The 16,720-nt window shown below is 37.7% G+C and overlaps 1 protein-coding gene across 4 annotated transcripts in view; it reads right to left on the bottom strand.

Annotated features, from left to right (window-relative positions):
* SORBS2 (sorbin and SH3 domain containing 2) overlaps positions 1-16,720 on the bottom strand; it is a 159,670-nt gene that overhangs the window by 130,606 nt on the left and 12,344 nt on the right. For all 4 annotated transcript variants that reach the window (XM_061992479.1, XM_061992481.1, XM_061992475.1 and 1 more), the window contains exon 2: positions 6,334-6,456. The gene's annotated coding sequence lies outside the window, so the exon portion shown is untranslated. The remainder of the gene's footprint in view (positions 1-6,333; positions 6,457-16,720) is intronic.

A 16,720-nucleotide genomic window follows, 5' to 3' on the forward strand; every position in this document is an offset into this window, starting at 1 on the left:
ACAAATAGGTGAGGTATATGCACTTAATGCAGAATATTGCATTTTTAATTCCATTGAAATTTCCTCTTCTGTTAGCTGTAGAACACAGCCTAGCACTCTTCCGCATGATAATGCACTTGGATATAACAACTTTGATGTAATTCAAATGGAAGAATGAGAGCACCAAGTTGGAAACCAACAGGGGGAGGAAATTAAAGTCCGAGTGTAAAAACTCCATGGGTTCTACAAAACACAAAGTATCTTTCCATGTCTATCCTGCCAGAATCAGCAGTGTTACTTAAGAAGCATCCAGGTTTTTAAATATATTAAATGGTTCATTCTAATATCATTAAGTTGTACAGCATAGGAGAAAGATGTTCCCTTTGCAGAAAGAGATACTCATTCTAAAATCTGCCTCATTTCTTTTTGTGACAGGCAAGTGATCAAGGAAAACACATCTTTGACTGCAGAAAAAAAAAATATCCTTAAACCTCAAAAGGAAAAAAAAAAATCAGAATTTCTTACTCAAGCTAAACTTCTTTATCAATCTAAATATAGCAATTGATGCAAAGGCCTACAGATAGTACTTTGAGTTCATAAAAACCAAGGGAATAACATTTAAAATTAATTTAAAACACCTACTCTACCTATCAGCTTCCCAACAAACAAATGTTTACTCATCTTCAAAGACCAGACTAAACATTGGGTCACATAATTTGTGACCAGATAGGTAGAGTTTGAAACACTGAAAATTCAGGTATTCTGCAAATGCACAGTAGCAGTTTATTTTGACAGTTCAATAAGCCTGGACACATACACAAATCTTTTAAAGCCTTAAGAATAAGAACAACTTTTGTCCAAATCATTCTAGTTTGCCCAATAATTGACAGAGGAGTTACTAAATTAATTGAATAAACATTTTGTAACAGGCACTTCAACCAGCTGACTCAAAAGTTTTCTCAAACATGCACCGTTGTGTTTGCTCATCTGTAAAGGACTTACTTGAAGGAGCCTAGATTTCCACTGGAAACAGTTATCCAACTCTAAATACACATTTTGGTCAAGCATATACTACTGTCAAGAACAAAAAAGACTCAAAATTTTGAGCTTTTTGACACTACTGCTTTTCATTCTACTGTGATCCAAAGATCTGAAAATCACAACAGTGTGCTCCTTACCAATGTTACATAGTAACAGTATTTTCCATCTGAAATACCTTGACAGGTTCTATTCAAATTCTGATTAGAAGTCAGCTCTTTGTTCTAAGAACTGCTCCACCCATTCCTTATAATTATTTTATATATCTTAATATCTATTTAGATAGACAGAGATGCTTCTTAACTAATTATTCAGTTAAACAAGCAAATATTTGGCACATTTTACTACATAAACCTAGGCATTGTAAGTTGTTTGGATGTGACTTCCAAGATCACAGGAAGACAGATCAACACCATGCTGACCTGCCGCCTGTCACTTAAACGATTTGCTAGAAAAGCACCATGTGAGTCAGCTGCTACAAAGCAAGAAATCACATAATTATTTTCAAGTCCTAGAATCATTGAATGGTAGGTGTTAGAAGGGACCTTTAAAGATCATCTAATCCACCCCCCATGCCGAAGCAGGTCCACCTAGATCAGGTTGCACAGGAACATGTCCAGGTGGGTCTTGAAGACCTACAGAGAAGGAGACTCCACAACCCCCATGGGCAGCTTGTTCCAGTGCTCCATCAGTGGATTTACGTTTATCCTATTTACATAAAGGAGGGAAATCCAGACAGGAGTAGGGCAGTCAATATATAGCAATCTTTGCCACTACAAAACTTCACAAGACCTCAAGTTGTGCAGTTCCAAGTAAGTCAGTATGACCCATTTGCTGTATATCTAGAACTCTTTTGGAATTAGACATGTTTGCCTAGTTGAACTCCAAGCCTTTCTTTTAAATGAGTAGTTGATGATGGTACTTTTTAGAAGCATCGCCCTTAAGACAAAATTGAATTCCAGTTCAAACCACAGATTAAACTGTACATCTGCTAAATTTTAACAATGTATCTTTCATTTCATGGAAAGTCATGACTGCAAAATGCTTTGATTTAATGTGTTACTATTAGTTACTCCAAGAGGTATCAGCAGAAAGTGACGATCTAGCTTTAAACATTCAGTTCTGACATTGTAGGTAGGTTGCTTCTTTTTGAAGAGTTTTAAAAAGCTTTCAATATTAGTTAAATACTGCTTCCAGAAATCTGGTTCTGCTGTATCTAGTTGCACCTCACCTCTTTCTTCACTTAGATCTATTGAGATGAATCACACAAGTAAATTCTACACAAGTGCCTCATGGAGCACTTACAAATTTGAGAGGCTTTTATGCACATTAGAACTTGTTGCTTATGCTTTTGTCTTCAAAAGCATGGAGCTGCTACTACATTTGGCACCTGTTTGTTTTCTAGGGAAGATATTTATGTTAAGAGTCTCCTTTGCATCATGTTAGCTCCTTTTTAATTTCATGTATACCAAATGATTTTTAATAGGGAACAAAAAAACCCTTTCTGTGGAACAAGGCATTAGTAGTCTCAAGTGTGGAAGCAGTATAAGTGCTCATGTTGCCTCCAGCAGTAAAGAACAGTCTTATAACTAGCATTAAACATTTAGGGACATAAGTCACTACTATATGGAGACAAATGTAGTCTTACAACAAACATAGGTAGATAATGCTTTATATGAGTCACCTTAAAAACAGATGAAAGCATACTTATTAGATGTGTGGTTAAGTACTTGCATAGGAAAAAACAGTGCATATGCACATCTTTAGCTTGAAAATACAAGTGCTTTGGTGTCTAAAAAAGGAAAATTAGCTGCTATGTATCATGCAACTTTATTACCAAAGCAGTATTTTTCAAACTGAAACACAAGTTACAGTCAAAAGAAACTCAAAGCTCAAGGCAGATGTGAAAATTAAACTACTCTTATACATTTCATATGCAAAGAAAATCTGCTTTTGACTTCAATTTTTACAATTTTTTGAGAGATGGAAAATTAATACTTTTCAGGTTGCAGGATCTGAGAAACATTTATCACAAGATGGAAAATTTTTTAGAAAGGTTAGGTAAATAAGTGCTTGGAGATTATAGTTAAAATTGGTAATCCTGAGAGAAGATGCTCATTGCTATACTTGTTTATTAATAAAGTGATTCATTTTACCCTCTTCTGCCAAACCACAGGTTAATGACAATGGGCAGAGGCTGCTCTGAGAATCTGGAATTCCTGCCAGTTCCTAGTTCAAGTGGATCTATCGCATGGATCTATCATGTGGTCAAGCATAGCATAAGTCCAGGAGCCAATAATGAGACTTTGCCATCTTTTGTTACTGTAGACAGGAGCTAAGCAGCATGCCATAAAAACTGCACCCTTCTAAAGTAGCTAGTAACATTCAGAGTCATGTCAAAAACTTTTTCCAGAGCTATCTATTGCCATTTGAACACACAGTCAGATAAGTCCACTGTGGACACAAATCATGGGTCTCACATTGGAATACAGCACCTCCAACTCTGTATATCCTCAGTCTGATGCTAATGCAAGGAAGAAGTGGCTGCACAATGGTCTTATATTCTGATTAATTCCTTCTATTACCAGGTCTTACCCTCCAATTTCCAATACACTTTCTTCTTCCCCAGCATTTTCACACAAGAAATCCATAGACTTTCAACGTATTAGTACAATCTGCTGATCATACTAATCCAAAACCTCACGGAGAATCATATACAGAACAGATAAGACGTGGCCATCAGTAACTGAATTGAACCTAGACCACACAGTGGAAGCAACATTGACACACTGTGACTAAAGAGTATACATATTTCAGATCTTTATAATCATGAAGCTTTTGACAAGAAATACAAGTTATCATGATCTATTATTTCTCAAAGTCTCAGTTCAGTAATATACATTGTTTGAAAACCACTTATACTGGCAAGAGGAGACATTTTCTGAGACATAGATCAAATAGTTAAATCATAAAATGCTTATATATACACGCTTGCCTCTCACCCCTCTGAGCTCACAAAGACAGTAAGGAGGAGCAGGTTCATGTAACCTAAACTGTTCCAAGCAAGCCCTTATTCTTCACACACAAAGAATTATAAACAATGGTGCTAGGCCCTTCCAGACTTAATGGGTTCACTGGGATCATATCATTAAGCAAAATGAAAAATCCAAGCAAGAAAGTTATTTTTTTTTTCAATGTACTTGACACCACCTTTGGGAAGTGAACAAAGACACACTGTCAAAAGCAGAAACCTGCACAAAATGTTACCGTTTGTTCCCTATGAATGCAGAGGTATACTTAGTTAACGAAAGAAATTCCACTGCTCTCCTGAGATTTCATCCCTTTAGTTGAATATAGTGCCAAGTTCACTCAGATGAAGTTCCTGCAAGTTAAGTTTGTTAAGTTCCTGCAAGTCATCTGTATTAGTCAAAAATAAAGTACCAAGCAAAAACTTGCTCTTATATAGTAACTTCAAAGTGATATTATTTTAAAATTACCATTAACAGACCATCCTTGGACCTTGCTTTACATAATTCAAGCACTGATTTTAATTGAAAATACTTGGTAAATATTTCGTCTATTATGGAGCACGATTTTGTGTAATTTCTCCTCCAGCCATGTCTTTTAGATATGCTAAGGGATCACAAATTTCTAAACTGGCCAAACAGTAACTACAATATGGCCTCTAAAGTGTCTTAAGTTCCTTCAGCTTCCTATGAAGTAAGTCTCAGGTGACAAATTCTTTTTATATCAAAATCATAAACTTAAGACAAATATTCACTAGAGTGTGGTCAAAAGAACTTATGAAGTACAAGGACAGGGTGACTGATAGCAGAACCACAGAAGCTGCTTTATAAGTGACAGTAAGACAGGTATATGGAAGATCTTAAATCAGTAGGAATGTAATTAAAAATGAAAAAGAATAGAAGCTATCTCATTTGAAACAAAGTATCCCTGGTATCAAAATTTCCATTGCTTCAATACACTACATTATCAATATCTGGTGTGATAAGGAAACTCAAGCAGAATTAGATCCATGGTTCTCAAATTTCAGAATAAAACATTACTGCTAATATCACAACTGAATCAGATTCTGTTTCATTTGTTTCCAGAAAAACTGTTAAAGCAACTTTTTTTTTTTTTTTTTTTACACAAAATTTGGTGGTTTTTTTTTAAAAAAAAGATGTGCTATATGAAATGTACACATAGATTTTTATCCAAAATAAGCTGCAAAGCATCTTACTAAAACTTAAATGAATTGTAAACCTCCCAAACAGTTTTTCTGTAAAAGTACCAATCTACGGCAACAAAATTTATAGCTATTGTTTTAGATGAAATATACAGTTAATTTTAAATATGACATGGAGTTTTAACATATTTTTAAAATAAACCAATGTTAGGGCTATGGGAAAGCCTGCAAAATGAAATATGCAGAACCAGAGCATGCAGTATGGAAGTACACAATAATTGTGGTAAGCCAAAGCACCACAGCACATGCGATCACATGGACTAGATATAGGCTGCCATTTAATGCTAGCCAATTGCTTAGAAAAGCTACAACACTGAGCAAAAAGTCTGCATTTTTATTACAATAAAGAACAAAAATAGAAGGTAGGGAAGAAAACTTTCTTTGTTTGGGCTGTACCTTATAACCAAAGAAAAAAACCCACGTTTGTTTCAAGTAATACAATCAAAACCTGAATAAATTCTCTAAGTCACAATATCATTACTAGAACAGTTACAGAATTACATTATAAAAGTAAACACTACTGACGAGCATGCTTACGGTCCTCCAAAATAGGCACATCATCTTCTAGAATAATATACCACTGCATCAATAACATGAACCCATTTGCATATATACAAAAGATGAAATAAGCAAGCAACAAGACATGAACAAATTTCTAGTAAAATCTATTTTAAAACTCTGACTGGACACAGAATACATTTTGCAATCAAAACCTGAAGTTGATTCATTAAATTCAGAACATTCAAACAAGGTAAATAATTTCAAGACAAAACAATCACTGGTTTTGCTTTCAAACATTTCATGGCAACAAACTGAGAGCAAACGAAGTAAACCATTAAAATCCCACTTATGCTAAAGTACCATATAGAATCACAGGTACTATTTTGAGGTTTGTAAAAGCAGTATAGTAATGCCTTGGCACATTAGCCTTCATACTTTATACAGAGCATGCAGCAGAACTGCTAACAAACAAAAGCTCTTTTTTTCCGAGCACTAATTAGGAGCTCAAGAATGTGGGTCATAGGAGCAAATAAAAAAGACAAATCCTTAAGAAAAGTATGACTTACCAGACAGATGAGTTGGGCTGAGAGACAAACGCAGAGGAAGTAAGAAAATTCTGTATATGTAAATCTTGTTTATTTAGCCCTTTATGAAGGTTTCTCTCAAGAAATTAACTCGCATGCAAGAGTCTGCAAAAGAAAAATAAAAAGAATCTGAGCTGCACGCTGATGCTGCTTTTGTTCTTAACAGTGGAGCTATTTTCAGCAGCAATGGCCTTGTCTACAACCAAAATGAAAATGCAATACATAATAATCAGCCTCCCAAACCAAGCTAAAAAAAAAAATAATCAGGAAATCCATACCAAAACTGTTTGTTTGCTGTCCAAATTTGTATTTAAAGAAACAGAAAGAGCAGAGAACAGCCATTCTGGATGATGAACAGAAATGCTTTAAAAAGGAAATGTGGTATCATGAAGACTATTACCTAGAGCTCAGGAAATGGACCACCATGAATTTTTTTAATGTGAAAAAAAAAGGTTTTGAGTTTCTTCACCTCTAAAGACGCTTTTCCTTCTTTACACAAGGGGTCATCTGAGATGGAAGTACTTTTACTTGCATTTTAGTGCATCAGATTTGGCTGGTATACACATCTGAAGACAGGACAAGGCAGTTTACCAAGACTGAAGCCAGTAGTTTGCTTCTGCATCTTAAGTTACTAGTGCTATTTTAGAAGCTTAGTGGTCCAAAGCTACTGGCACTCCATTTTTTTCTACCAGGGTCATTCAATGACATGTTAAAGATGTCCCTGCCTTCTTCTGCCACATCCTCAACCAGCCAGCTCCTCCTCCCATAACGTAAACACACTGAGAAATGACGTATCAATAAAAACTAATGACTATGGGAAAAGACCCAAAACCATCTTGATGAGTACATAAAAGCTAATTACTCTAATTTGAAAAGTGTTTTAGAATGTCACGAGTTACCCTAATTTCTGTTTGATAGTTATACTGACACATGAAACATGATACCAGACACATAGGCTATTCAGTAAGCTATTAAAATAGTAAAGCAATGCTCACTGTTAAAAATCCTGAAGCCTCATGTAAAAATCATTATCTGTAACATATATGTAAGAATAATGAAAAAGCTTCCACGTGTGAAAATATTTTTTCGGGATTTGCTCAAAAGCATCCTTTCTATTTGATCCCCAACTACTTTTAGTGTTACTGTATTTAAAAGCAGCTACAGCAAAACCCACAATCCCACAAACTCTTAATATCAAGTCTTTAAATTAATCATTATTGCTGCTTCATTAAAAATGGATCATTTTGGTCTATTTTATCACAAAACTAGTTCACAGAAGTTAAAAAACTCAGTTTCTATTTAAGTAAAGATTCATGAATAAATTGATTTAAGGACTCCAATAGCTTAAATTTCAGTGTGTGAATTATAGCCAGCTTGAGAGCTGTAATGGTCAGATGAAACATGCAATATAATTTGTAAACAAATACAAGACCTCTATTTGCGAGACCACTGGTGTCAGATGCTACATTTCAGACGCTTTCACCTGGTGGTTACAAGCTAAATCAACAAATGTCTATATGTCAAATACTAATAGTATTCAAAAATCAATGTAGAAAAGTCCATTAAAACCATTACTTGCAGTATCAATTTACTACTGAAGTAATACAATACACAACGCTCTGCAGCATAGCATTACTTAGCATTTTCTCAGAAGGTAGATTTATCATTTGCTACACTCTATGCAACTGTTTTTGTGCAAATAACAGTTTACCTATTAATATTCATAACTTTTACTGAACATGACAAAAGAAATATTTCAGTATACACATAGATGTGCTTTAACTACTGCGTGTAAGTTGGATGACCTTTATGTACAGGAAAAATTAGATGTGATAAATACCATATATATCATCTAGGTGTCAAACAAAAATATCTGAATGTTTATTAGTAGAACAGACAAATATATCACTATTACCAAGATTATCACCTTATGCTTTTCAGAGTCTGATAATAATCACATTTCTCATTTTGTCACTATCAGCAACACTAAAATCAAGCATTTCATTTCCTTAGTGGCACACTGCAGTGTGATTTAATCAATGATTGGTATTCAGCAATTCAAACATGACCAACAAGTGTGTAGCCTACAGTGCTATTGTAGGGACTTGGTGCAAGTCTTCAAGAGCTCCATGACCAGATTCTACAAGACAGAGTTCTGATAAACCAGAAGAAAGAACCTTGATAGATGACATATGTGGAAAATTGTTGCATTTTACAGATTCGTATAAAGAAACACTTGACTTTTAATCTTTAAAACATCAGTTGAATCCCCAAAGCTCATGTGGAATGGTTGAATAAGAATCTTCCTTTTGAGAAGTCTCCCTGTGTACATTTCAAGACATGAACAGTGTAGAACCAGGTGTAATGATTTATTTTCTTCTTATTATTCTATACATGTTTCTATTTGGACCTTTTAATAGTAGTAGAATATCTTCTAGTAACATGATAATGTGTCTAAATGAATTGCACATTACCTGCCCCCAGAAGAAACTGGGAGTATGGATGAGATTTTTTCATTTTTTGATTTTTTCCAAATAACCATATTTCTTGAGTTTGAACAAACCATGACAGATAATGTTAGCTTAGGGAATGAAAGCACAGTGCATGTGTTGTCCATTTCCAGACGTTTCCCCAAAGAGTTCATTAATATGACTGATCATTTCAATCTCCAAAATAAGTATTTCCCAGATTACAGAAAAAGTCTACAGAATTCAGCTTGTCTTGCAAATGTCTTGGAAACTGGGAAGGAAGAGCAAAAAGGAAGCTTAGAATTATGAGGAGTTTTTTTAACTTATTTTCCTCAGAAAACACTTCAGAGTCAGCCAAGAGTTATCAGACAATCTCTGATCCAGCAGGGTATCCAAGAAGCCTTCTGAATTTTTTACAGATATGTTTTACTGATAAGTCAAACATTTGAAAGACATGTATCAAGACATCAAGTCTGAAGAATCGTGCTGTCACTTCATTAACACTAACTGATGTTTGTACAAAATGGCAGATGCTTGATGAAGAGTCGCCTCTGCTGTTGTTCTCTAGATCTGAGATCTGAGCTTTCTTTAAAGACACCATCTGTCTTGATCTGTATTCATTTCTTGTTGACTTCGGAATTTAAGTCTGCTCCCCCTTCAATTGTAATATTTTTTTTCTATGGTGGTAGAACAAAAAAAAAAAAAAAAAAAGACTGAAACTCCTTGTCAGATTTTTGTGAAAGACATTTTGTAAATAAGCAACTCTGCCATCACAGTAAGCAGAGTTTACTATACAACTTAAAAATTTGCTTTTCAGGAATCTTGATATATCTGATAACTTTTACAAAAGCTACAGACTATCTTTACAGAGAGATGTTTCTGAAGATCTAAAAGGCTTTGATATAGTCAGCATCTACAAATTTGTGACCTTTACATTTCTTTTTGATCTAATATACTGAAATCACAACAGTCTAAGATGCTTTTCAACACAAGACACCTCTGAAAAAATAATCTGTTTTCTAGATAGAAGTTGGAATGATGGCTAATATTAGATTTTCTGCCAGTCGTGTCTGGCAAAACTGTATTGCATGTCATTGCTGCACATTTAGTTTGATTTCTAAGATCCCAAAACGAATATTTTGTAAGTTGTTGAAATTACTCTAATTTTTAATGTGTTTAATAACAGCATTATAGAATACAGAATCATTAAAAAATGACAATACTTTTTAACTGAGCACCAAAAACTTTAAAACATAATTAGACTGTCAAGCCCGAAGTGAAATCAGGTACATTTGAAAAACCCAAATATTAAAAGCGTATTAAGTAAATGTGCCTCTTGGCATTTAAGTAATAAAAGTAATATAATAATAAAGTAATAATTAATGTAAAAAGCCTCTTGGTCATCTATTTCCTATAACTGGCTGCAAATCATATAACTGCTCTCCAACTGGTGTGAAAAGTAACTACAGTCACTGCAGCTATCGTTATGAAACTGGAGCAAGAGAATGATACACCTGGTAAGAGCACTGTTTTGCTAGTAAAACTAACTTACCGTGCTCCTAAAGTAAACAGTTAAAAAGCTATGGGGAAATAAATATGAAAAGGCCGTTTCAGGAAACAGAGAACAGAGGCCTACTGTTTATCTTGATCTTGATACATGCCACTAATCTATTGTTTCAAGAACTTTGCACAAGGTTATTTGTCCTTTAGTCTTGGTTTCTCCTAGAATGTGTTCAACTACTGTGTAAGATTTGAGCAGGGGTGGGGAGCTTTGGGAAGGTGTTGGGGGCATTAGGGAGCAAGGTTTCCCTACAGGCCTAAACCTCTGACATAAACAAGTCTGCAATCCTCATTGTGACTTAACAGCTAGAATAACTTTGTTCGGTGAACAAGCTGCTCAAAAGGATTTTTGAGCTCAAATCCAAAATGTCAGTCTTTAAAATATCCATTTTACATATACTTAAATTCCTAAGCATTTATGTGTCTTTTAACAGGGAAGTTCCCAGTTACCTAAAATTCTTCTGCTGGACAAAGCAAGCAGTGTCTCACCTTGACAAAACCACTTTGGTGACAGCTGTCACATACAAAACTGGTGTTTTATCCACCTTGTATCTGAGGCACAAACATCCATAAGATGTTCTGAAGTTATTTATCTTCATAAAAACCATGAAAGATGGTGTTACTGTACCACATTTTATTTTTTTTAAAAACACATTGTAGTGATGGTCTTTAAAAACACTTGCCACAGATACTGAAAACCTGGGTTACATTTCCAGGAGGATACGTAGTCACACTGACCATTTGGCTGACACAGAATACTAAGCATTTGGTGTACCAGAGTCCTGTCTGGTCTTTTGAGGACACTGGCCCATCTTTCATAGAGTAATTACCGACTTCATGTGTCTCACAGTGCAAAAGCCTGACTCTCTTTAGCTTAATAAAGAAAATTTACCTAGGAGTTACTTGGAAATATTAACACCAACAGTTGGCCATGGATAAGACTACCTCCTTCTCAAGGAAGGATTGACATGACTAGGCTCTGAGGCCATGCAAGGTCCTGTGTACAGCTGCAGTTCTCAGTCTTAAGCTAGTCAGACCATGCAAAGCAAAAAACATTGACAGAATAAACACAAGTCCCAGTTCCCTCCTTTCACTTCACAAAGATTTATGAGCACACAAGGCCTAATGCCATTCTATTCTTTCTTAAGCCACCCGATTACAGCCAGGCCAGCTTTACACCTCCGCACTCTGTATGGAGTTCCTGTCCAATTACCATGACTAAATCCACAAAGGAATTTAGGCTTCTCAACAATTAACACAATGGTGTTCAGCCAATCTGCTAAGATGTGAATTTAGTAAAGAAGATATAAGAGATCTATAGTGTAGCTAGCACAGTAGCACCACGACAGTCTCTTGCTCCGTGCTCCCCATTCACCTCCACCCTCGTTAGGATGGTAGAGGCCCCAGTGAAATGGGAGCAAAAAGATAACCAAGGTTGTTGTGGATTGATACAAGAGCAGGGAGGGCTTGCTGCCAATTATGGTTCCGCGCAAAACAGGCTCCAGTACTTGACTTAGACATGAAAGTGGGAAAGTTTATTCTACTACCTACAAGAAACAGAACAGAAAAGAAAGCAAAAAGAGAGTAGGATGATTGAGAAAAATACAACCAGCACTTTAAGATCTCCCTCCTTTCTTCCTGGGCCCAGCTCACTGCTCCTGATATCTCTACCTCCTCCCTCCTCAACGGCTCAGGGGAGCAGGGAATGGGGGATGTGGTCAGTCTCTCACAGATGGGCTCTGCCGCTTCTGTCTCAGATGAGGATGACTCCTTGCATTCTTCCCCTGCTCCGATATGGGGTCCCTGCCATGGGACACAATCCTTAATGGACTTTTCTGGTGTGGGTTCCTTCCAGCAGCTATGGCTTCTGCCAATACAGGGTCTCTCACACGGGGCACAGTCCTTGGTGAATATCTCTCGTGTGAGTTCTTCCCCACAGTTACAGCTTCTGTGAATATTGGGTCCCTTCCACAGGGTACGGCCTCCCCTGGCCACAGTCACTGCCCCTGGCATGGGGTCTTTAACAAAGTGAATCACTGCCCCTGGCACAGGGGCTTTAGCAAAATGAGTCTCTGCTCCTGATGCAGGGTCTTTAATTAAATGTAAACAAACCTCAGCTTCACTAGTCCTCGCAGTAGGATGCATGGAGTCTCTGCTCCAGCACACCTCCTCCTCTCTTCCCTCACTGACCTTGGAGTCTGCATGGTTGCTTCTCTCTCTCTTCCCATTCCTTGCACCACCACCACCAGCCAGAAAATAAGGGACAGAAGAAAGAAGAAACAGGAAGAACTCTCCTCTTCTGGCTTCTTCTTAAAAAGTGATCATAGAGACGTCTAATTGGCTCAGCCCCAGAAGTGGGTTTGGCTCAGAGCTGAGGAGAATTTTGAGCAACTTCTTACAGAAGCCATCTATACAGCCCCTTCCTCCTTACCAGAAACAGCTGTCATGTCCAACCATGGCATATAGGAAAAGCAGTCCCTAGCTTTGCCAAACAAGTAATATTAACATTTTCTGCTATTTGTGGCATAGACAGATGGTAGGGGACAGCAGACCTATTAACTGAAGCTTTCAAGCACTGAATCTCAGAGTAAAGAGAATGATACTTGTCACATCCACCAAGTACAAAATCTCTCACTAGAAGCCCAACAAGAGATAATAGCATTGCAGAGAACCATCTTTCTTTTAATGTTCCTTTAGTCAGTTTAATCAGTGTGCTATTATAAGCCACTTAAATAAAAACACAATCGAAAGACATAAGCAACTGTGCAAAACTTTGAAAGGTTCCAACTGTGGGCAGATAACACTTCAGCAGTTTAGAAAATAAGCTAATCCTAGCAGAGTTTGATTTTTTCCTGATGTCTTTAGTTTTTTAAACAGAAGACTGATCTCAAAAACAGTATCTGGTTTTCAGCAAGACCCAATATTTGCATTTGGGTTTCCTACCTCTAACTGAAACATAGGATATTATCATAAACCAGCCTACATTCATTGAGATACAAACTCGGTTTGCTGCTCACAGTTTCACACAATCATGACAGCTATCAGTCCTTCAGGCTGCAAATAAGGTAGTTATTTCAAGAGCACAGGTACATGTCACCAGCATACTCAAGCCATTTACAGCTACACTGTCTCCACCTTTGCCCACCTTCATGTTGCTTATTCATGAAAGAAGGTGCTGCGAAAATGCCTGAGTCTACCAAGCCTACTCCTGCTTCTAACATGAACTCCAAGAATGCTGTCACCCAAACCTGTGAGAGGGGATACCTGCAATGTAAGGAGAGCTGAAAGAAGAGTTATTGCCTCTATCAATACAAGGTGCTTAAGTAGATCCATCATAAGACTGCTATCCTAACCAAGGCTATGGTCATCATGAACATCTTTGTCGATGACATTACTGAATGTATCACTGGAAAAGCACTGCACACTGCGGAGCAAATTTGAGGGCCTGCTGTGTCGTCATAGATATCAGTGAGGTCTAGTCAATAGATAACACTGAAGGAAGTAATGAGACTTAAAGAAAATACTATGTTAGATTGTAACTCAGCTCAAAAGCTCTTCAAGATTTCAAAAACACATTATTCAAGAGTAGAGCTGAATCCTCAGTTCCCTTGAAGGTGCCACAGATTCTGCTTCTATTATAAGCTCAGTGGGCACAGTAGAGCTGTTTCTCACCTTTCCACTTCTAATAAACTAGAACTGGCCTGTCAAGCGTTATGCCTGCCAATGCATGAAGCCAAGAGTTAACATTAAGTTAGGCCTACACAATAAAGACAATATGCATCAAAAACTCTGATTCCTGTAGAGAAATTCAAAAGTCTTAGGGCTGCAAGAGCCAAAATGGAAACCCCAGGGTATCAGAGTGGGATCAGTATCAATGTACATCTTAGCTAGAAACATCAGGGTTCTCAGCCTCTATGAAATTGAGCATGACTCCAAAAGTAGGCTTTAACATGTACCAAATAGGTGATTCCCAGAGAGATACCCGAATTGCAGTATTATTGAAACCAATGCTTTCCAGATAATCCAAATGCAGACTGTTGTAACTTTGAGGATACATAAGTTACATAAGTATGTCAAAGAAAGGGAACAATATAGCAGCGGGAAGTTGTTTGTTTGAGGGTTGGCTTTTCTTTTTTTTTTTTTTGTGATGGCAAATCACCTGGGCAATTTCTTCTTCTGTGGTATGATACATCATGATTACAGCAAACCCCTAAAGCAGAAAACTGATCCCTTCCTGTTCAAATCTCTTTACTCCTGAAGATCATCATTCCCCTTGAGATTTGACAGTTCCTCACACTCCTAGCCTAGAGTAAGAGGAGGACTTGGCTTCTAGAAACTGCTTTGGCTTCCAAAGGTGAAGTTATAGCACAATACTAATGCATACTCTATATCCCAATTAGCCCTAGCCCACTAGGAGAATGGCTCAGGAAATCACTGCTGAGCTTTTGTTTGTTTCCCTTCTTGTTAACAAAAGAACATTAGTATGTAGTCATTTATCATGTATTGCTTCAGCTAAGTGAAAATGAGAGCTCTTTTACAGTTTTTGTTTACTATTTGTGTTCTCTATAGTACCATTAATTGCAGAACAGGCTATTAGTTTGAAATACTTGTTTGAGCTATATGTATGCTTTTCCTAGCCAAAGAAAAACAAGTTGATGTTTGTTGTGTTTAAGGCAATACAGGATGTTACAGCTGTATTGGCAGTTAATTGCTCTACTTTGACTTTGCAGGCCGAAAGTATTTTTTCAGCTCACAGCAACTAGCCCCCTGTTTAAGTGACAAGACCCTGTACAGTGACAAGACAGAAATTGTTGTGGGTGATGTTACTTAAAAGATTTTTAGCAATTTCCTAATTCTCCTCCTTCAGTACACTTTCATTTTTGATCAGTGAACGTCATTAATTAATAAAGAATCCAAAAATTTAGGGATGTTTCAAAACTGTAGTTATGTTTCCCACCAAAGGTTTTTTCCCTGCATGGAAAAATCCTTCCACAGGTGAGACAGTCTACAGACACAATGCTAAAATAACACTTCCTTGCTATCCACATTTTTGCTAACCAGTATGACACGTGATGAAGGGCTAGGCACAGAATCACAGAATGGTAGGAGTTGGAAGGAGTCTCTAGAGATCATCTAGTTTAAACCCTCTGCTCAAGCAGGTCCACCTACATCAGGTCACACAGGAACGCATTCAGGCAGAGTTTGAAAACCTCCAGAGGAGACCCCACACCCTCCCTGGGCTGTCTGTTCCAGGGCTCCCTCACCCTCACTGGAAAGAAGTTTCTACTCATGTTCAAGTGGAACTTCCCGTGTCCCAGCTTGTGCCTATTACCCCTTGTCCTGACACTGAGTGCTACAGAAAAAAGATATGCCCCAACCTCTTGACATCTGCCCTTTTGATATTTCTAAGCATTGATAATGTTCCCATCAGTCTTCTCCAGGCTAAACAGACCCAGGTCTCACAGCCGTTCCTGGTTAATAGGTGTTCCAGTCCCCTGATAATGCTGGTGGCCTTCAGCTGGACTCTCTCCTTAAGTTCCCAGCTCTTCTTGAACTGGGGAGCCCAAAACTGGACACAGTACTCCTGATGTGGCCTTACTAGGGCAGAGAAGAGGTAAGATCATAGAATCATAGAATGGTAGGGGTTGGAAGAGATCTCTGAAGATCATCCAGTCCGACCTCCCTGCTCAGGCAAGTCTGCCTAGATTAGGTCACAAAGGAACACATCCAGGCAGGTTTCAAAAACCTCCAGAGGAGACTCCACACCCTCCCTGGGCAGCCTGTGCCAGTGTTCCCTCACCCTTACAGTAAAGAAGTTTTCCCTTACGTTTAAGCAGAACTTTTTGTGTTCCAGCTTTTCTCTATTAGCTCTTGTCCTGTCACTGTACAGTATAGAAAAATTGTCACCTCATCCTCTTGACATATACCTTTCAAATACTTGTAAGTATTAATGAGGTCCCTCCTCAGTCTCCTCTTCTCCAGGCTGAACAGCCTGAGATCCTGCAGCCTTTCTTCATAAGAAAGATCCTCCAGACCCCCGATCATCTTGTGGCCCTGTGCTGGACTCTTTTTAGAAGTTCCCCATCCCTCTTGAGCTGGGGAGCCCAAAACTGGACACAAAGATAAAGACAGCCTCCCTTGACCTGCTGGCCACACTCTTCTTAATGCACTCCAGGATACCACTGGCCTTCTTGGCCATGAGGGCGCATTGCTGACCCATGCTTACTTTGCTATCAGCTCATGCTTAGTTTGCTGTCATCTAGACCTCCCAGGTCTCTCTGTGCAGAGCTACTTTCCAGCAGGTCACCCCCAGCCTGTACTGGTGCATGAAGTTGTTCCTC

This window comes from Colius striatus, chromosome 3 (assembly GCF_028858725.1).
Source record: "Colius striatus isolate bColStr4 chromosome 3, bColStr4.1.hap1, whole genome shotgun sequence".
Lineage (NCBI taxonomy): Eukaryota > Metazoa > Chordata > Aves > Coliiformes > Coliidae > Colius > Colius striatus.